Below are 15,695 nucleotides of genomic sequence, written 5' to 3' on the forward strand. Positions count from 1 at the left end.
GAAATGCAAATTTCACTTTCATGATCGTTCTTCTTACCCAGGGAGACTGAGGTATCGATGTATCACTTATTGCCTCTCTGTTTCCAAAGATGAATTGGGGAGATATGTAAAGTAAGTGTAACAAATATGGGAAATGTACTTAAAATATACAAAAATTGGCCAATTTTGCCATATTTTACCTCAATTTTATTTCCTGTCAAGTACCCTTGAAGTACATGTGCACTAAGCATGACAAATATGGAGAAACTAAAGCTCTATTATTTTGCTATAATGGACCGAGGGAATAGCTCTGAAATAATAGCCCTCTATCTGCCATAAAGCTTTCCTTCACAGTCGTCTTTAACAAAACTGGGCCAATTTCTCAAGGGTCCCAGTTTTAGATTAATAGTCCTCCCACATCCCAGCGGGAGGGCGGTGATGGGAGGTGAACAGAATCGTGGGGGGTAGGTTGGGGTGGAGAAGGATGTTGGGTCCCTTCTTGTTCTCCCTTCAGACGATCTGGGTTCCCATGTGACTCAGTAGGATGTCTGGGACCCGGGAACTCCCTGGGTGTGTATCCAAAAGCCTTAAGAGGTTGGGAGGTTCAGCGCTTTCTCCTTAGGGGCTCAGCACTAGACAAGGCATTCAGCTAACTCAGCTCTGGATGACTGATCACTGCTGCTGGCTTAATGATGCCATCTGCTTCCCTGGATGGCCTCACGTTTCCACTGCCACAGCTGTTTCCCAAGAAGGGCCTTGTGTGAACGGGTATTCAGTCCTTCGGATTGATAAACACCAGATACAGTGGTTCCTGATACTGGGCAATAGTAATGGTAATGATTATGGTATTGGTTAAGTGGTAACTATGTGCCAAACACTGTATTAAGTGCTGGATTAGATACAGGATAATCAAGTCGGGCATAGTGGGACTCATAATCTAAGAGGGAGGGACGATTATTCAGTCCCCATTTTACAGTTGAGGAAACTGAGGCACAGAGAAGATAAGTGAGTCAGAAGGATCTGGGTTCTAGTCCCAGCTCTGCCACTTGTCTGCTGCGTGACCTTGGGCAAGTCACTTCATTTTTCTGGGTCTCAGTTACTTCATCTGGAAAATGGGGATTAAGATGGTGAGCCCCATGTGGAACAGGGACTGTGTCCAACCTGATTTTCTTAGCACTTAGAATAGTGCCTGGCACATAATATGTACTTAACAAACACCAATAATGAAAAAAGCCCCACCACCAGGCTGTTCATTATTAAATCATATTTATTGAGTGCTTACTGTGTGCAAAACAGTTTACTAGGCACTTGGGAGAGTACAATCTATAAAATCAGGTTACCAGTTCCCCTAAAACCAGCTTTCTCTCTGAAGGCATGATGGTCACAGAATTTTGACCCCTATGGGACACTTTCAGGCCCTGCCTGGGGCCAGAGTGGTTATGGTGATGGTTTTGGTGGTGGTAGGGATTCCCATAGATGGGAGAAGCTTGGGAAAAGTTGACCAGGAACAGGTAAGAAATTTAGACTACAGTTTAGCCCTCCCTGCTACTCCCTAGCAGTTTAGCAGCTAGCAGTTTAGCCCTGCTACTCCCCAGCCACAGTCCTGTTTCCTGATGCTTAGCTTTGATGCAATTTCCTTGGTGGCTGCCAAAGCACAGTTTAACAGTAGATCGCTGGATGCTGCTGCTGATGTCTTTGCTTTGTTCAAGCCTTGGCCATAATAATTCATTTGTTCATTCATTCAATCGTATTTATTGAGTGCTTACTGTGTGCAGAGCACTGTACTAAGCATTTGGGAGAGTACAATAAAGCAATAAACAGACACATTCCCTGCGACACAGTCCCTGCACACAACGAGTTTACAGTCTAGAGGGGAGGGCGAGGCCCAGATCATCTCACTTCAGGGTGGCGCTGTCATGCCAGTGAACTATTTCCAGTTAGTTACTGATATCTGTAGTCCCAGCAGCTTGGGGACCCCCCCAAACAGGTGTGAAATTTATCATATATGGGCGGATGGTAATGGCCTCAGAAATAAGGTCTTGCCTATTCTGGTTCTGGCTGGCCTCATTTCCTGCCAGGCCCAGTCTGTGCCATTCATTCAATCATATTTATTGAGCACTTACTGTGTGCAGAGCACGGTACTAAGCACTTGGGAAGTACAAATTGGCAATATGTAGAGACGGCCCCTACCCAACAACAGTCTTACTGTACTTCAGCACTTCCGACTCTCAGCACTCCCAAATGGAGATACTGGTGGAAATCCAGACTTGCCTGGCTTGAGTTTTGTGCCCACCTGACCTGGCCTCTTTCGTTCAGTACCCCTCAAATCAAGAAGTAGTCCTGGTCCATAGAAGACCGAGCTTTCTCCTTTTCTGAAAATCTTCTCCCCACAGTGCCCACTCAGGAACTCTGCACTCAGAAGGGTATCTTCTCTTCCTTCTTAAACATTATCAACACCAATCAAACAATGATATTTTTGTTAAGCCACGAGAAGCAGCGTGGCTTAGTGGAAAGAGCACAGACTTCGGAATCAGAGGACATGGGTTCTAATCCCGGGTCTGCCACTTGTCTGCTGTGTGACCTTGGGCAAGTCACTTAACTTCTCTGTGCCTCAGTTACCTCATCTGTAAAATGGGGATTAGGACTGTGAGCCCCACACGGGACAACCTGATTACCTTGTATCTACCCTAGAGCTTAGAACAGCTTTCGGCACATAGTAAGCGCTTAACAAATACCACAGTTATTATTATTATTATATTTATTGGGTACTCGCTCTGTGCAGAGTGTTGTACTAAATGCCTGGGAGAGAATACAATACAAAAGAGTTGGTAGACAAGATCCCTGCACTCATGGAACTTAGAATCAAGTGGGGAGACAGAGAGTAAAATTATAGGTTGGGGAAGCATCAGAGTATAAGGATTTGGACATAAGTGCTTTAGGGCTCGGATGGCATGTGTATCAAATTGCTTAGAAGGTACAGACCCAAGGACATAGGCAATGTTCTAAGTGCTGAGGTAGATACATCTAGCTTCCTCCCACCCCCAAAATTACTCCTTGATTAGTCAATCAATCAATCAATTGTATTAATTGAGAACCTGTTGTGTCTAGAGCACTGTCCTAAGTGCTTGGAAAAGTACAATATGCAGTCTCTGTTCACAACAAGCGTGCAGCTTAAAGGGAGAGACAGATACTAATATAAATTAAAAAAATATGGATATGTACAGTTGTGCTGTGGAGCTAATGGTGGTGAATATCAAATGTTTAAATGTCACAGATTCAAGTGCATAGATGATGCAGAAGGGAGAGAGAGTCAGGGAAAGAAGGGATCAGGGAAAAGAGAGCTTAGTCAGGGATGGCCTCTTGAAGCAGATGTGACCTGAATAAGGCTCTGAAGTTCATCTCTAGACTGTAAGCTCATTATGGGCAGAGAACATGTTAATTCTGTTGTACTCTCCCAAGCACTTAGTACAGTGCTCTGTATGTAGTAAGTGCTCAATATACATGATTTATAGATTGAAGGTGGGGAGAGTGGTGATGTGGTGTATATGGAAGGGGTGGGAGTTCCAGGCCAGAGGAAGGACATGGGGAAGTGGTCAGCAGACAGCTAGAGAAGGTGGAGGCACAGCGAGCAAGCTGGCATTAGAGGAGTGAAGTCGGGGAACTGGGTTGTAGCAGGGAGAGACCTCTTTCAGAGCCACGCCAACCTCCCTCCCTCCCCAGCAAGCTCTCACCCTTAAGAGGTTAGTCATTAATGAGTCAGGAAACAGTGCCAAATCACAAACTGCTGCTAGTGGAGGTGATTGTTAATATTTAGTGTTTCCCAAGGAGCTTTCACACTATGCTGAGATGGACTCAGCTCTGACTGTTGAGGATTCACAGCCCCTAAGAGGAAAAGCAGCTGCAGCTGGTCATAATCACAAACTCCCAAACCTCAGAGGAGAAGACAGAGAGAAGAAGTGGGCCTAGGAGACACAGGACCTGGGTTCTAATTATGCCTCCCCCACTTGTCTGCTCTGTGGACCTTGGGCAAATCATTTACCTTCTCTATGCCTCAGTTCTTTCACCTGCAAAATGGAGATTGAAAACCCGTTCACATTCCTACTTTGACTGTGAGCCCCATATTATCTGTTCTGATTGTCTTGTATCTACCCCAGTATTTAGTACATTGCCTAGTAATAATAATAATAATAACGGCATTTATTAAGCACTTCCTATGTGCAAAGCACTGTTCTAAGTGCTGGAGAGGTTACAAGGTGACCTTGTAGTACATAGTAAGCACTTAACAAAGACATTATTAGTAGTAGTAATACTATTACTATCATTATTAATGTAGTGGGCCTAATAGCAAACACAGAGACACAATGGCCTCAAAGAGCTGGGGCTACAGAGAAGGCAGGAGCAGTGAGTCTAGGCTGGTGGACCAATCTTTAAGCTCTACCATACTTATCGGGATGAGTCACTTCAAAATTCCTGCTGCCCCCACAATCACTGGCTTGCAGCCCCTACAATAACTTCTATTTTCATTTTCTGGAGGTTGGTTGCCCCCCGATGACCTATCCCCATAACCCTGGCATTGAAATTGAGGCCTGTTTGCAAGCAGTTATGTTTCCTTACTGTTGCTGTCTGTTTTCCTCCTTGTTGGCAACTGACAGACTAGAGAGGGAGACACTGAATTCTACTTGGTTCTCAGCTTGTTCTCTATTCAGTTGCTTTTCCTCCTGCCTCCCGCTTTCTTTTAATCACAATTATGACATTTATTAAGTGCTCACTATTCATTCATTCAATCGTATTTATTGAGCACTTACCATGTGCAGAGCACTGTACTAAGCGCTTGGGAAGTACAAGTTGGCAACATATAGAGATGGTTCTTACCCAACAATGGGCTTGCAGTCTAGAAGGGGAGACAAACAACAAAACAAAACAAGTAGACAGGTGTCAAAACAGTCAGAATAAATAGAATCATGGCTATATGCACATCATTAATAAAATAAATAGAGTAGTAAATATGTACAAGCAAAATAAATAAAGTAATAAATATATACAAGTGCTGTGGGGAGAGGAAGGGGGTTGGGGGGAATGGGGAGGGGAGAAGGAGAGGAATAAGGAAGCTCAGTATGGGAAGGCGTCCTAAGCACTGGAGTAGACACAAGATTATAGAGCAGCCCAGTCCCCGTCATTAATGGGGCTCACAACCTATCTTTTCCCTATTTTTAGAAGAGGACACAGAGGTTGAGTGATTTGTCGAAGTCACACAATAGTCTAATGGAGAAGTTAGGACTAGAACTCGGGTCTCCTGACTCCATGGTCTTTCTATTAGGAAAGAGTTGTAGAAAACATCACCATCACAGTTGCCTCTCGATCCCAGAATCTTGGCTTCATCCTGACTCATTTATCTCCTTCAAACCGCTTATTCAATCAGATACCAAATCCTGCTGCTTCTATCTTGACATTTCCAGAATTGGATCCTTCCTCTCTGTTCAAATTGCTACCAGGCTGGCCCAAGCACTTATCAAATCCTGCCTTGAGTACTGCATTGGCTTCCTTGCTGACCTCCTTGCTTCTCCCCACTCCATATTTCACTCTGCTACCTGTTTAATAAAATTGTTCTGTGCATGTTTCCCCATTCTTTAGAAACCGCTAATGATTGTCCACCCATCTCCATAACAAACAGAAACCAATTCACCATCAGTTTGAAGGCACTCAATTATCTCTGTCTCCACTCTCTATCCTTGCTTCTTTCTCTCAACATCCCAACCCACACACTTCTCTCTTCTGATGCCAACCTACTTCCTGTGCCTCGCTCCTGCTTCTCCCACAATTGAACCCTCGCTCACACCCACTTTGCTGCCTGGACCTCCCTCTTCACATCCAACAGACCATCACTCTTCCCCTCTTCAAAACCCTGTTAATATCACATCTCCTCCAGGAAGCTTTCCTTCACTAACCTCTCATTTCCTCATCTTATTTTCACTCCCTTTTGTGTCACCTATGTACTCGAGTCTGCACCCCATAAGCAGTTAGGTATTACCACATCCCCTGACCCCAATGGCACTTTTGTCCACATCCTTATACTCCACTGCTTCCCTTAGCTGCAGTTAATAATAGTGTCTGCTTCCATGACTAGATTGTGACTTCTTCGGAGGCAGGAATAATGTCCACTAACTCTATTGAGTTGTATGCTCCCAAAAGTTCAGTACCCTGCTTTGCCCACTTAAACATTCAGTAAATACCATTGGTTGATTGACTAGGCCAAGCTGTCTGTTGTGTTTTCTTTCCCATCCCCGCATCCCCACTTTGCTTCTTCCAGTAGTAGGGGTAGCTCATCCCCATGGAAGGACTCGGTAGGTCTAGGAGGGGGTAGGCCAAAGTGGCAAAATTGCAGAAGCCACTTCTCCAAAAAAAGGGGAAAATGAAGATCCTGAAATCCCCCTGCGTAAATCTTGGTGAAAGCCATTAAAGAGCCTTGCAGCTTGGAGACAAATTAAGAGGCAGAAGGATCAATGTTATTTTTTCCACAAGCCGAATTCATAACGGTTTATGGTAAAATCAATGCAAATCTTCATGAATAAAGTGATGGCAGGTGCACATTACAGAATAATAAAGGAGAATAAAAAGAACAGCAGCCGTGATGGAACACAGCGAAAGAGCTTGGGACAAAGAGACAGGTGGATAAAGGGCTCCTTTGGCTGTCGCTTTCTCCCTCCTCCCTCCTCTTTCAGTTTCCCTACCACCCCACCTAGTCTTTGGCCCCAATGGAGAAGGGAGCCCAGGTTCCCTGAGCCCCACTAAATGTCTTCGGCCACTAGCTATGCCCTCTTCCTCCAAGAAAAGCTATCCCACACATGGCTAGGCCACGTGACCCTTGGGGGCCATGATAATTAATAACCATGGTATTTATTAAACACTTTCTTGCTGCCTAACATTTCCCTCTACATCCAAACTGCTATTGTGCCAATCCAACCACTTACCATATCCCATCTTGACTACTGTATCAATCTCTTTGTTGATTTCTCTACATCCTGTCTCTCCGCACACCGGTCCATATTTCACTCTGCTGTCTGGATCATTTTTCTAAAAAAAGTTCAGTCCCCATCCCCCAAGCTCCTCCCAAACCTCCAGGGGTTGCCCTTCTACCACCCCAACAAACAGAAACCTCTTATCATCATCTTAGGACACTTAATCAGCTTTCCTCTTCCTACCTAACTTAGCTGATTTCCTATTATAACCTAGCCCACACACTTCCCTCCTCTAACACACACTTTCCTCCTCTAACATCAACTTACCCAATGTACTTCAATCTCCTCTATCTCACCGCCAACCCCTCTCCCACATCCTCCCTCTTCATACTTGACAGTCTACCACTCTCCTCATCTTCAATCAATCAGTGATATTTATTGAGCACTTACTGTGTGCAGAGCACTACACTTGGGCATGTACAATACAGTAGGATAACAATGATGGCATTTGTTAAGTGCTTACTATGTGCCAAGCACCGTACTAAGGGCTGAGGGGGGGATACAAGATAATGAGGTTGTCCCACATGGGGCTCACAGTCTTAATCTCCATTTACAGATGTGGTAACTGAAGCCCAGAGAAGTTGTGACTAGCCCAAAGTCACACAGCAGACAAGTGGCAGAGGCAGAATTAGAACCTATGACCTCCGACTCCCAAGCCCGTGCTCTCTCCACAGAGCCACGCTGCTTCTCTAGCCACGCTGTGGATTGTCACACATGTTCCCTGCCCACGAGGAGCTTACAGTTAGAAGGGAAGACAGATGTCAAAATAAATTATAGATAGAAATAATAGTAGAATATGAGTACACATGCACAAGTGCTATGGGCCTAGGTTGAGTATCAAAGTGCTCAAGGGGTACAAAGCCAAGTAAATAGGCGAGGCAGAGGAGAAGGCGGATGGAGGAAATTAAGAATTAGCCAGGGATCATCATCTCTTAAAGGATTTTTTTATGGCATTTGTTAAGCACTTACTTTCATTCATTGTGGTATTTATTGAGCACTTACTGTGTGCAGAGCACTGTACCAGGTTACAATTCAGCAACATATAAAGACAGTCCCTACCCAACAGTGGGCTCATGATCTAGAAGGGGGAGATAAACAGCAAAACAAAACAAGTAGACAGGTGTCAATACCATCAAAATAAATAGAATTATAGATATATGCACATCAATAATAAAATAAAAAGAGTAATAAATATGTACAAATATACACAAGTGCTGTGGGGAGGGGAAGGGGGTAGGGCGGAGGGAGTGGGGACACTGGGGAGGGGAGGAGGAGCAGAGGGTAAAGGGGGGCTCAGTCTGGGAAGGCCTCCTGGAGGAGGTGAGCTCTCAGTAGGGCTTTGAAGGGAGGAAGAGAGCAGCGTGGCTCAGTGGAAAGAGCACAGGCTTTGGAGTCAGAAGTCTTGGGTTCAAATCCTGGCTCTGCCAACTGTCAGCTGTGTGACTTTGAGCAAGTTACTTAACTTTTCTGTGCCTGTTACCTCCTCTGTAAAACAGGGATTAAAACTGTGAGCCTCCCATTGGACAACCTGATCACCATGTAATCTCCCCAGCACTTAGAACAGTGCTTTGCACATAGTAAGTGCTTAACAAATGCCACCATCATTATTATTATTAGTTTGGTGGATGTGTGGAGGGAAACTATGTTCAAGGCACTGTACTAAGTGCTGGGGTAAATAGAAACTAATCTAGTTGGACACGGCACTACCATCCTTCCCGTCTCACAAGCCCGCAAACTTGATGTCATCCTCGACTCCGCTCTCTCATTCACCCCTCACATCCAAGCCGTCACCAAAACCTGCCGGTTTCAGCTCCGCAACATTGCCAAGATCCGCCCTTTCCTCTCCATCCATACCGCTACCCTGCTCATTCAAGCTCTCATCCTATCCCATTTGGACTACTGCATCAGCCTTCTCTCTGATCTCCCATCCTCGTGTCTCTCCCCACTTCAATCCATACTTCATGCTGCTGCCTGGATTATCTTTGTCCAGAAATGCTCTGGGCATGTTACTCCCCTCCTCAAAAATCTCCAGTGGCTACCAATCAATCTGCGCATCAGGCAGAAACTCCTCACCCTGGGCTTCAAGGCTGTCCATCACCTCGCCCCCTCCTACCTCACATCCCTTCTCTCCTTCTCCAGCCCAGCCCGCACCCTCCAGTCCTCTGCTGCTAATCTCCTCACCATACCTCGTTGTCGCCTGTCCCCCCATCGACCCCCGGCCCATGTCATCCCCCGGGCCTGGAATGCCCTCCCTCTTCCATCCGCCAAGCTAGCTCTCTTCCTCCCTTCAAGGCCCTACTGAGAGCTCACCTCCCCCAGGAGGCCTTCCCAGACTGAGCCCCTTCCTTCCTCTCCCCCTCGTCGCCCCTCCACCCCCCCATCTTACCTCCTTCCCTTCCCCACAGCACCTGTTTATATGTATATATGTTTGTACATATTTATTACTCTATTTATTTTAATTGTACATATCTATTCTATTTTATTTTGTTAGTATGTTTGGTTTTGTTCTCTGTCTCCCCCTTTTAGACTGTGAGCCCACTGTTGGGTAGGGACTGTCTCTATATCTTGCCAACTTGTAATTCCCAAGCGCTTAGTACAGTGCTCTGCACACAGTAAGCGCTCAATAAATACGATTGATGATGATGATGACACAGTCCATGTCCCACATAGGGCTAACTGTATTCATCCCCATTTTACTGAAGAGGGAACTGAAGCACAGAGAAGTGAAGTGACTTGCCCAAGGTCTCACAGCAGACAAGTGGTGGAATGGAGGTCCTTCTGACTCCCAGGCCGGAGCTATATCCACTGGGCCATGATGTGATTTGGGGAGGATTTTGAAGGTGGGGAGAATGGTGGGCTGTCAAGTGTGAAAGGGTCAGGAGTTCCAGGCTAGAGAGAGGATGTGTGCAAGGGGATGGGTGGGATAGAAGAGATCATTACAGAGAGATGGTTGGCAAAAGATGAGTGAAGTATGCGGACTGGATTGTGAAAGGCTTAGTGGAAAGAGCACGGGTTTGGGAGTCAGAGGACATGGGTTCTAATCCTGGCTCTGCCACTTCATTCATTCATTCAATCATATTTATTGAGCACTTATTGTGTGCAGAGCACTGTACTAAGTGCTTGGGAAGTACAAGTCGGCAACATCTAGAGACGGTCCCTACCCAACAAGGGGCTCACAGTCTAGAAGCGGGAGACAGACAACAAAACAAAACATGCACTGGCTCTGGAACTGAGCACTCAGATTCTTCTGCAATATTTCATTCTTGTCACTGAAGGAGTCCCTAAGTGTGAGGAAAGAGCTTTTTTTTGTAGATATCCCATTACCTTGCTGCTGTGTGACCTTGGGTAAATCACTTAACTTCTCTGTACTTCAGTTATCTCAGCTGCAAAATGGGGATTAAGACTGGGAGCCCCATGTGGGACAACGTGACCTTGTATCTATCCCAGTGCTTAGAACAGTGCTTGGCACATAATAAGTGCTTAACAAATACTATCATTATTATTATCATTATTGTTCCCAGATTAAGTATTCAAAGGGAAGGCCTGTGGGAAGCACCCAGTGGGAAGCAGTGTGTCCTAGGGGAAAGAGCACAGGTCTGGGAGCCAGAGGACCTGGGTTCTAATCCCAGCTCTGCCACGTACCTGCTGTGTGACCTTTGGCAAGTCACTTAACTTCTCTGTGTCTCATGTCTCAGTTTCCTCATCCGCAAAGTGGAGATTCAATACCTGGTCTCCCTCCTACTTACCCTGTGAATCCCATGTGGGACCTGATTATCTTGTATCTAATGCTTCATATAGTGTTTGGCATAGAGTAAGTACTTAATAAATACCACAATTGTTGTTATCATTACTAAGCCCTCATTTCCCCTACCCACCCTCCTCTCTGCACTGTCTCAATATTTAATTGTCAGGGTATGTGTTAAGTTCTTATTATGTGTCCAGCACTGCTTTAAACACTGTATACAGTGCTTACTTGATATTCACCCCACCCTCAGCCCCACAGCACTTTTGTCCATAACTTTACACTCTACCTTTTCCCCATCTGTAATTTATTTTAATTTAATTTGTTTTACTATCAGTCTCCCCCTCAAGACTCCTTGGTGGCTGGGATCAGGTCTACCAACTTCACTTTACTGCACTTTCCCAAGTACTTTATGCAGTGCTCTGCCTAAAGCAAGCATTCAGTAAATACCTCTGACTGACTGACAGAAAACCTGTTCTAAGCACTACAGTAATAATGATAAGAACGGTGGCATTTGTTAAGCACTTACTATGAACTGAGCCCTGTACTAAGCACTGAGGTAAATACAATATAAGCAGATTGGACACAGTCCCTGTCCCACATGGAGCTTATAGTCTTAGTACCCATTTTATAGATGAGGTAACTGAGGCCCAGAGAATTGAAGTGACTTGCCTATGATCATACAGCAGACAAATGGAAAAGCTGGGATTAGAACCCACTACCTCTGACTCCCAAACCCGTGCTCTTTCCATTAAGCCACAAAACACTTGGTAAATACCCTCCAAGTGATGCACTCTAAAAAAGGATTTCTGGTATTCCTCAGATGAAAGGGAATGCAGGGCATGTCCACATTGAGTATAAACCAGAGAGGGAGAGCTTAGAGGCTCAGAGTGGTGGAACTTGCAGGATTTTTCCCTAAGTCTCCCTCCCTCCCTGATTCATCACCCGCTGACCCCCTTACACCGGGGCAACCTCACCCCTCTCAGCCTGCAGAGCGGGAATACCGAGGGACACGGCAGGGTGAAGAATCCCTGCGATAATTACACAAATCCCATTCAACCGGGCACAGTGGCACGCCCCAGGAGCAGAGCTCAGGGATGGAGAAATCTACCCCAGTCTCAGCCAACTGGCTACCGGGCCAGAAACCCAGCCATGCCCAGCGGAGGAATGATCAATGGCCCTTGTAGCCTATTTAGTATTTCGGGTGCTTTTTCATTTTCATTTTAATTAGATATTGATAACGGATGCAGGTCGTACACGTCCCCTTAGGACAGGGTAGGCCAAGGGAGGGGATGGGCAGGAAGCCAGAGGAGATGTGAGGAGGCAACATCATCCTAATTTCTCGGAGGAACAGGGGCACTACCCCCTGGGAACCAGGACACCTGGATTCATTCCTGGTACCATTGCTCAGGGACTCTTTCTCCCCAGCTGGTCTGCTTATTATTAATAATAATACTAATAATACTAATATTAATGGTATTTGTTAAGCACTTACTATGTGGCAAACACTGTACTAAGTACTGGGGTGGATAAAAGCAAATTAGGCTGGACACAGTCTACATGGGGCTCCCAGTCTTTATCTGCATTTTACAGTGAGGTAACTGAGGCACAGAGAGGTTAAGTGACTCACCCAAGGTCACACAGCAGACAAGTGGCAGAGCATGATTAGAACTCATGACCTTCTGACTCCCCAGCCTATGCTCTATCCACTATGCCATGCGGCTTCTCTTGGCAGCTTCGTGCCTCAGATTCTCCAGTTGATCAACAGCATCCTGGGGAAATCAGGCATAGGAGAGATGGGGAATAAACTGGTAAAAGGGGAGATCCCTGGATTGGGAACAAGGAAGCCTGGGTGGCTTGATTCAACTCTGCCTATCTTGTAGGGTGACCTTGAGGAAGTTACTTAACCTCTCTGGGCCTCAGTTTACCCATGCTGAAAATGAGACTCATAATTCTTGCTTTTTTAAATCGTACTTGTTATAATAATAATAATGATAGTGTTTGTTAAGCAATTATCATGTGCAAAGCACTGTTCTAAGCGCTGGGGGGGATACAAGGTGATCAGGTTGTCCCACGTGGGGCTCACAGTCTTAATCCCCATTTTACAGATGAGGTAACTGAGGCACAGAGAGGTTAAGTGACTTGCCCAAAGTCACACAGCTAAGTGACAGAGTCAGAATTAGAACCCATGACCTCTGGCTCCCAAGCCCGTGCTCTTTCCACTGAGCCACGCTGCTTCTCATGATGATGATGATGATGAGTGAGGCCTAGCAGGAGGGAGAGAGCTGATCAAGTGCTTTAAACCTAATGGTAGGGATTGGATTCAAATATCCCTCTTTTCTCTACTATTTTCTCCCCCTCCTTCTGCTCCCCAACTCCCTGGCCCAGTGCACATGAGCATATGTTTCCTACGAACACATTCTGTCATGCTCTACCCAAGAGGAACTTGCTGGCCAGATGCCCAAATCAAAAATGTCAGAGCAGATTCTACCGGATGCTTAACAACCTGACCGTCTGCATCTTTGTTTTCAGTCCAACAAAATGGGCATTAGGTGATTGGTGAAATCTATCACAATCCTTTCTTATTCACCTTGAGATGGATTGGTTGGGCCTGTGTCTCCACTTCCCCTTTTCCCCTTGACCCTTCTCCCATCTCTCTCCTCACCCTCTCCCTTCCCCCCACTCCTTTCTCCTCTCCTTTTTTCAACTTTTCTGTCACCTTTGTCCTCTTCATTTCCCTTATGATCCTTCGCTCACCCCAACCTGTGGTTCCAGATTTCTGGCTTCTTTCCTTTAGATGCTCTCCTGTTGCCAGGATTTCTTCTTCATAATAATAATAATAATAATAATAATGGCATTTATTAAGTGCTTACCATGTGCAAAGCACTGTTCTAAGCACTGGGGAGGTTACAAGGTGATCAGGTTGTCCCATGAGAGGCTCACAATCTTAATCCCCATTTTACAGTTGAGGTAACTGAGGCCCAGAGAAGTGAAGTGACTTGCCCAAAGTCACACAGCTGACAATTGGCGGAGCCGGGATTCAAACCCATGAACTCTGACTCCAAAGCCCGTGCTCTTTCCACTGAGCCACGCTGCTTCCCAATGCTTCATAATGATAATGATGATAATAATAATAATAATAATTCTGGCAGTTGCTAAATGCTTACTAAGTGAAAGCACTCTACTAAGCTCTGGGACAGATCCAACATAGGCAGATCAGATGCACCTCCTGTCCTATGTTAGGTTCACAACCTAAGGAAATAGGAGAAAAGATTTCTTAACCCCATTTTGCAGATGAGGAAATTGAGGCACAGAAAAGTTAAGTGACATGCCCAAGATCACACAGCAGGCGAGTGGGATTAGAACTCAGTTCTCCTGATTCCCAAACTGGAGCTCTTTCCAATCAGCCATGCTACCTCTCTGTTTCCGAATGTTTAATGCCTGTGGAATTGAGCCCAGAAAAGGAACTGTAAAATGTTCAATTATAATTATTATTATTATCATCATCATTACTACTAATATTATATCAAAGGCTCCATAGCCCTACCTGGACCTGACAGTCCAGCTCTTCAAATTGCTAATGAAAGGAATGGTTTTTTGTTGTTGTTGTTGTTTTAGTAAGCTTGTTGAGGGCAGGGATCATATCTAATAAGAATCATAATTGTGGTATTTGCTAAGCACTTATTATATGTCAGACATTGTACTCAGTGCTGTTAATCAGGTTGTGGAACAGCCCATGTCCCACATAAGGCTCACGGTCTTAATCCCCATTTTACAGATGAGGTCACTGAGGCATGGAGAAGATGTGACTTGCCCAAGATCACAGAGCAGACAAGTGGCAGAGCTGGGATTAGAACCCAGGTCCTTCTGACTTCCTTGCTCATCATGCTCTATCCACTAAGCCATGCTGCTTCTGTTGTACTCTTCCACGCACTTACTACAGCACTCTGCACATAGTAAATACTCAAGAAATACTAGCGATTGATTGATATTCATCAAAGAACTCAATGCTCCCTGCAATCACTTCTCACTTTCTCTTCTTCACCTGATCAGATTCCTGCTGTCTTCCAAATGATCATAAAAGACACTTCCTCCAGGAAGTCCTGCAGAACGATTCAGCACTTGTGGTTACCCCTGTAAAGACAGCGCTTTCCTGATTCCAGGACTTGTGATCCTCAACATTTTTGCGAGTCTGATTTTTCCATCAGGCCTCAGAGCCTCTGACCAGAAACTTTATTGACCTGGGAGGGCCAAGAGCAGAGAAGATGGCTGAGGCCACACATTCTCTCACTCTGACTTTTCTCCGGAGGTCGCTTCCAGCACACTCCTCTCCCAGGCCTGTTTGGATGGAGCTGGGCTGGTATCAGCAAACTGTCAGATTTATTTTAGAAAATCACCTTTGATCTTGACAGGAGAAAGCATATTATCTGAACAGTCAGGGCTGAGGCTCATCGAGATCATTGAAAGTTTGTATTACAAAACAGGATTTGGCTCCCTCAAACAAGTGAACACTTGAGTTTGATGATCTAAAGCTTTGGGGAGGAGGTGGGTAATCAAGCTAGCTTTCCTTTGGCTAGCCAGTTGTTCAAAAGCAGCATGGCCTACTAGATATAGCACGGCCTCGAAGACAGAAGGACTGGGTTCTAATCTAGCTCCTTCACTTATCTGCTGTATAACCTTGAGGAATTTACTTTGCTTCTCTGTGCCTCAGTTACCTCATCTGTAAAATGGAGATTAAGGTGTGAGGCCGATGTTGGACAGGGACTCTGTCCAAACTGATTAACCTATATCTACCCCAGCAATCAATCAATCAATCAATCAATCATATTTATTGAGCGCTTACTATGTGCAGAGCACTGTACTAAGTGCTTGGGAAGTACAAATTGGCAACACATAGAGACAGTCCCTACCCAACAGTGGGCTCACAGTCTAAAAGGGGAAGACAGAGAACAGAACCA

Source organism: Tachyglossus aculeatus, chromosome 5 (assembly GCF_015852505.1).
Source record: "Tachyglossus aculeatus isolate mTacAcu1 chromosome 5, mTacAcu1.pri, whole genome shotgun sequence".
NCBI classification, from domain to species: domain Eukaryota; kingdom Metazoa; phylum Chordata; class Mammalia; order Monotremata; family Tachyglossidae; genus Tachyglossus; species Tachyglossus aculeatus.